Source organism: Pygocentrus nattereri, chromosome 4 (assembly GCF_015220715.1).
Source record: "Pygocentrus nattereri isolate fPygNat1 chromosome 4, fPygNat1.pri, whole genome shotgun sequence".
Lineage (NCBI taxonomy): Eukaryota > Metazoa > Chordata > Actinopteri > Characiformes > Serrasalmidae > Pygocentrus > Pygocentrus nattereri.
This window is the reverse complement of record NC_051214.1, coordinates 25248853-25254852: the sequence shown is the minus strand read 5'-3', so window position 1 is coordinate 25254852 and position 6000 is coordinate 25248853.

Genomic DNA, 6000 nt, shown 5'->3' with positions numbered 1-6000 from the left:
CGACTGATGCTGGCTTCACCAGCAGGGTTTTAATGAGTTCAGGGAAGTGTGTAAACAATGTTTGCCCACAGAATACATACACACCCTTAAAATCGCACTAGCTAATTTGATCATCATTCATGTAGGCCTATTAAATACCCTCCTTTGGGTGTTTTGGATACATTTCCTTTCTGCAGCCTTAACCAGTAATGTGACTAATGAGGGGTTGGGGGTGGAGCAATTGCACAAGGGGGCCAGTGACGACAATCTTGACCCCTCATACAGACACTAACACAACTGTACACCCATGACTCACAAAAAGATCTAATTTCTTAACAACATGCCCATCATTTACACATGAACCTACATAAACATCTATAATGGCTTATTCCAACTAGCGACAGTTCTGTTAAATTGTTAAACAACTTTGATGTGATTTCACTACAGAAAGTGTAATGACAACTGACACATGTTGGAATAAGCCAGTGGCAATGCGGGGGTCTTGACACAGCTGGGCCAACAAGCTCTTTACACTGAACCAGAATACAGCAACACGACTTGTCTTCAGTCTTCCTAAGTTCACTCATGTCATTCCATTGCTGCCTTCACTTCACTGGGGTCCTGATGCTACTCGCATCATATTTAAAACCACACAAAGCCAAAAAATGAACCAGCCGCTTCCTACCAGATGGCAATGGTCAAAGTTTGATCCGTACCTTAAGCCCCTTGAGCTTCAGGTATGGCTCGGCCTCGCCTGCAATCCTTCAACGCACATGGAAGTCAAGCATCAAGGCTCTGCTCTGTCCTGCCACCAGGTGGTGAAATGGACTTTAATTGGCTGTCCAAACAGAAGACTCTCTCACCGTTTTTGAGACATCAACTGGAGACCCATAATTTTTTGGTGCTTTTAAACGAACACTAATCTAGCATTTGAAATGACTGTATTACACTTGTCCTGTGTCTTATTTCTGTATTCTGTTTATTTCTTTCTAGGTCTCAGCACTGACTCTTGTTTCTGGCAGTGGCTCAAGGATAGTTTAGATTCTAATCTATTTTTAAAAGCTTGGACACATTCTCTAAGTGGACAGCAAAGCACTTTTCTAAGTCCCTCTGTAGGGAGTAGTTGTGGGCTGGAGGTTAGGGAACCAGTCTTGTAACTGGAAGGTCATCAGCTCGATCACCTGAGTCAACAGGACATGACTGAAGTGCCCTTGAGCAAGGCACCCAACCCCCAACTGCTCCTTAGGCGCTGTGGATAGGGCTGCCCACCACTCTGGGTAGGTGTACTCACTGCCCCTAGTGTGTGCTCACCAGTGTGCATGTATGAGGGTGTTTCACTGCACACATTTGGCCAATTGTTCTGAATTCTATAAGAGCGTCTGCTAAATGCAATAAATGTCTATGTAGAATCATAACAGTTGTGATGAAAGGCTTATGTTGGTGCAGCCCTTCAGTGAAGTGTTTCCGCTTCCATCAATACTGCACAGACAGTCCTGACGTCTCTTTATCTTTCTCAAATTCATAATGCTACTGGGTGTCGTGAGAGCATCACATTGTTTGAGAGATTATGAGAAATTACATAGTACATTTGTATTAATTGAATGTTATTTTCATATGAAAAGTGACTATTCAGTTTTTTGCCCTGGGGCTCATATGGTCATAGTTGCACCACTGGCATTCTATCTCACTCTCTGTCTTTCTCTCTCTATAACTATCTAACTTTCTCACTCCTCATCTTCTGTGGGCCTGACTGAGAATAGGCTGTTAATTTAAATTGCACAGCTCGCAAAGGCTGCTGTAGGAAACTGATGCATTCTGACTTTTGACAGCTCAAAGACAAGCCTCAAACTTCCTGTCCATGTCCTCTCGTTCCCTTTTCTCCTGCCTTTAAGTACACACCCTGTTATTTGTGACATCTAAGCTCATATATTTATTTTCAGCATAAGTAGACCTAATTGCTTTGACCTATCCTGCCCACTACCCTCTGTCCAGTAGAGCAAGAGTGCCACCCAGTGGCTGTATCTGATTCGACACAGTGAATTATGGGAACTCCCCCAAACCAGAAACCAGATTCAAACCTGCCAAAACCAAAATTGACCCTAAATGCTGCACTGCAGTCGACATCAAAAGAGACCAGTGACACTTTATTCCAGTGCCAGGTCTCATCTCTTCCCCCGGAAAGTTCTCTTTCGTTTAGAGGTTTACCCTTGTTTATCTCTATTGTCTTCCATTCTGTGGATCCAGGTTTACTAAAAATTAAGGGTCATCAGTGTCCAGCACAGTTGAGTAAGTAGGATAGCTTGAGGGAAGATGTTCATGAGGGTAATCCAAATCCTCTCAACCCATGTTATTTTCTCTCCTGATCAAATGATGGGGCCAAATGTAATCACACACACACACACACACACACACACACGCATACACACACACTGGATGACTATTGAGTCAGTTGGTCAAAGTTATCATTGCGTAATAGTTCTCTGTGCTTTTATATTAAGTACAAAAAAGTTGTTAAAATACATCATGGAGAGCAGTGCATTTGGTTGTGAGAGGAAAAATATGTTGTTTCTTGTTTCTTTTGGGGTAAAAATAGACTTTTGCGACAACGAGTAACACCAAACAAGGGCCAAGAGCTCCCCTCCCTTTTAAATACTGCTCCGAAAATATTACTTCTTTAAAAAGTCCCAAAGTTGCTGTCTATCTAGCATTAGCATTAGCAAGTGTATGTTGCTTTGAATGATATTGTTTTGTATAAATTGTTTTTGATATTATTGATGCCATACTATGACTATTACAACTCCTACTACTCATTATCATAAAAAATAATGTCATTAAATTAATGACATTACACAGTATCATTATATTGTTCATTATAATTATAATTACAATAGCTATTAAATTAATCAATTGAACGCACATTTTATTGGACATGTGTCATTTATCTTTTGTGAAGGCTTATTACAACTAAGTGGAATGATTAGGACGTAAATTGACAGAGGCCCCATTTTTTTATTTTAAAATATAATATTTTTAGTTTTATTCTTTGGTCAATAACACAATTTAAAAAAAAAATACTTGAGGCAAGATGCCCCTTTTAAAGATTTTCTTTCTTGTGTTATAAAAACAAAATTGAGTGCTGTTCCAGCTGTGCATAGGCTTATGCATCATCTTGTATCTGCTAAACCCCTACACAGATATGGTTTACCATTTTTTCTCTTTCCCTACTCAAATACATCTACTACATCTGCTAGCAGTAGATTGAGTCAAGTGTGTTGAAGCAGGAAAACTGTGCTGAACAGTGGCCCTCCAAGAACTGGAACTGATGCCCTCTGCCTTTTATTATGTGGAGAATAAACTTTAAAAGGATTCTATATACTTGCGTGTCTTATTTACAACAATGGTTCCTTAAAGAACCATCCACTGAAAGATTCTTTAGGCAGGTAAAAGCGGTTCTTTATTGTCCTTGCTTTTTAGCAACTTTATTTTTGGGAATATATGTTTCTTCCAGTCTTTCCTGACCTGCCTGATCATGCTTTCTCTGCTGATCTCAGGCCAGACTTACTTTCTTACAATGTTTGTATATAGAGCATTTCAGCTTCAGAAGAAAATAAGCACAAAAATAGTTTCTGACTGGAACATGTGCTGATGATCATAAGCTGGACAGAGTTAGTATCACTTGGTACAGTTCATGAACACTCCCTAAAAGCTTTGGTTGCTTTCAGAACATGCACCCCTGATAATTAGCGCAGGGCTGCGCAGGCTTCACAGGCATTCTGACCGTTGTCTCCAACTCACCCTAACCAGCTGGAGGTCTTGGAGAGGAGAGAGCACAAACAGAAAAGAAAGAGTTCAGGCAGCAACAGGTCTAAAAATAACCTCTAGCCAGGGTATTTCAAGGGCTCTGGACAAAATACAGCTGTCCATTCATTTCAGAAAATTATTTCTTTTTAAAAAAATTTGAAAAGCCTCTGTGTGAGTTCATGCTGTGTGTGCCGTGTTACCAGCCTGTGCTTTATAATTTGCTGGCCTGATTTGGCCTTGAGCTGTTCCACAATTACATTGCAGTCTCCCATCATCCTCCCCCTTTGGCAGCAGGAGGTTGTGTGATGCTGTGGCAACCATTAAGTGGTAGCTTTATTTGCTTTCTTTTGGACAGGGATGTTTCTCTAGCGGTGTGTCTCTGTCTCAGCGGCCACTGTTTGTTTCGGCGTGTTCGTGTGTGCTCTGGAGACGAAGTGATTATATGATAACACTGAGGTCACTCTCTTGTAATTATGCACAGGCCCTGAATAGCCTAGGCTGTTTATTTGATGTACTTCACAGTGGAACATATTACTGGTGTTTCTCATGGGTTCATATTCGACTCATATCTGGCACGATTTGCCTCCTTGTTGCATCTGGCAGTATTTGTATGATGATTGTGTGAAGCAAGCAAATGCCAATAAGAAACAACACAATTAGTTACTCTCTAATTCCTGAAAAAGTAGGCATAACGTGGATGAAACAATGCTTGATGCTGTTATCAGTGTTGGGATGTAATGGGATACAAATATTCAGAGTACATATTCAGAATACATAAAGTATCTGTATTTTGCTGCTGATGGAAGAAAACCTTGTATCTCCATTTTTGACATTTTTCAGTTTTTGACATAATTTCAAAATAACATTTACTCTACATTGTATGTAAATTTCATGATGCATGGACTAAAAGAAATGACTTTGGATACTTGGATAAAAGTCTGGTTCCACTGACTTACATTAAAAGTAAAGTAAGTTTTGTGCTCCTGTAAAGTTACCATTTTGGAGATACAAGCTACATTTTGTAAGGGCAGTATTTAGAAGACAGTTAACCTTTAATCTTTTAGGAGAACACCTCTATTATACTAAATTTTAAAATCTACATGCCGTCTGTAAAAGAAACACCATCAATGCTAATCAACTAAATCAGCACATGAAATATGAGGATGTACTCTAAAGAAGAACTTGAAAAATGGCTTTGTTATGAGCACTGAAGTTCCTGCTAAAGCCTGAGTAGTGTCACGATTGGCCCCTCCCAGTCTTTTCCATGTGCTTGTGTTTACCTTCCTCTGGGCCCAAGCTCATCTGAGATGAACTGACCCAAAGTGGAAAAGTGTCCTGTGGTCTGACGAGTCCACATTTCAAATTGTTTTTGGAAATCATGGATGTCGTGTCCTCTGGGCCAAAGAGGAAAAGGACTGTCCAGATTGTTATCAGCACAAAGTTCAAAAGCCAGCATCTCTGATGGTTTGGGGGTGTGTTAGTGCCCATGGCATGGGTAACTTGCACATCTGTGAAGGCACCATTAATGCTGAAAGGTACATACAGGTTTTGGAGCAACATATGCTGCCATCCAAGCAACGTCTTTTTCTTCCTGCTTATTTCAGTAAGACAATGCCAAGCCACATTCTGCACATGTTACAACAGCAAGGCTTCGTAGTAAAAGAGTGAGGGTACTAGACTGGTCTGCCTGCAGTCCAGACCTGTCTCCCATTGAAAATGTATGGCACATTATGAAGCGCAAAATACAACAACAGAGACCCCTTGTGCAAATGAAGTTGTACATCAAGCAAGAATGGGAAAGAATTCCAGCTACAAAGCTTCAACAATTAGTGTCCTCAGTTCCCAAACCCTTATTGTGTGTTGTTAAAAGGAAAGGTGATGTAACACAGTGGTAAACATGTCCCTGTCCCAACTTCTTTGGAATGTGTTGCAGGCATCAAATTCAAAATGAGTGAATATTTGCAAAAAACAATAAAGTTTATCCATTTGAACATTAAATATCATGTCTTTGTAGTGTATTCAATTGAGTATAGGTTGAAAAGGATTTGCAAATCATCAAATTCTGTTTTTATTTATGTTTTACACAACGTCCCAACTTCATTGGAATTGGGGTTGTAGATGCATGTAGCGATAGACCACATCAACTCAGTGGGGCTTTTTTCCAAATTGCTTCTGAAAGTAACATCAGCAACAGAAGAGAGCCTTTAAAGACAACAACCA